We start from the raw sequence: 930 nt of genomic DNA, 5'->3' as shown, positions 1-930 counted from the left end.
ATATATGTATATATATATATATATAAAAAGATATATAAATATCAAATATATTTTCTGCATTTCTGACAAAACACACACACACATGTACATACATACATACATACATATATATATATATATACATTTGTATTAGTCATATAATTGCATTTCTGATAGGAAAAAAAGTCAACAAAATAGCTATAACATGAACAGCACGAAAGGCAAAAGATCGATTATGAGACTGGTTTTAAGCTACAATTATTGAATAAGCTGAATAGCATGTAAATCTGTGAGAGAGTTTTTGTTGTCAGAAAAATTTGTGAGGGTTCTGGCAGAAGCAAAAATAAAGAAACCCCTAAGAAAACGCCAAAAAATGAAACATGTTTAAACTGTATCAACATGGAGTATGATTTATATACTTGTGCATGTGGACTGAATGTAAATTGGCTTGTTGTCACTCACAGGGTTACTACAACAAAAGTGTTACAGCTATCCATGAATATAAGCATAATATACTATTACTGAAAAGTGCCAGGTTTTAGCAAAGTGGTGTACAAAATTCAAGAACAGAAATAGGTGCAGGCATGGCTGTCTGGTAAGACGCTTGCTTCCCAACCACATGTTTCCAGGTTCAGTCCCACCGTGTGGCATCTTGGATAAGTATCTTCTGCTATAGTCTCAGGCTGACCAAAACCTTGTGATGTATTGGATGGAAACTGAAAGAAGCCCGTTGTATATATGTATGTGTGTGTGTGTGTGTGTGTGTGAGCGTGTGTGCCATTGTGTCTGTCCCCACCATCACTCCTTGACAACTGGTGTTGGTGTGCTTATGTTCCCATAACTTAGTGGTTTGGCAAAAGAGATCAATAGAATAAGTACTAGGCTTAAAATATAAGTCTTGGTGTTGATTTGTTCAACTAAAAACCCTTCAAGGTGGTATCCCAACATGGC

This window comes from Octopus bimaculoides, chromosome 5 (genome assembly GCF_001194135.2).
Source record: "Octopus bimaculoides isolate UCB-OBI-ISO-001 chromosome 5, ASM119413v2, whole genome shotgun sequence".
Classification (NCBI taxonomy): Eukaryota; Metazoa; Mollusca; class Cephalopoda; order Octopoda; family Octopodidae; genus Octopus; species Octopus bimaculoides.
This window is presented reverse-complemented; position numbering follows the sequence as displayed.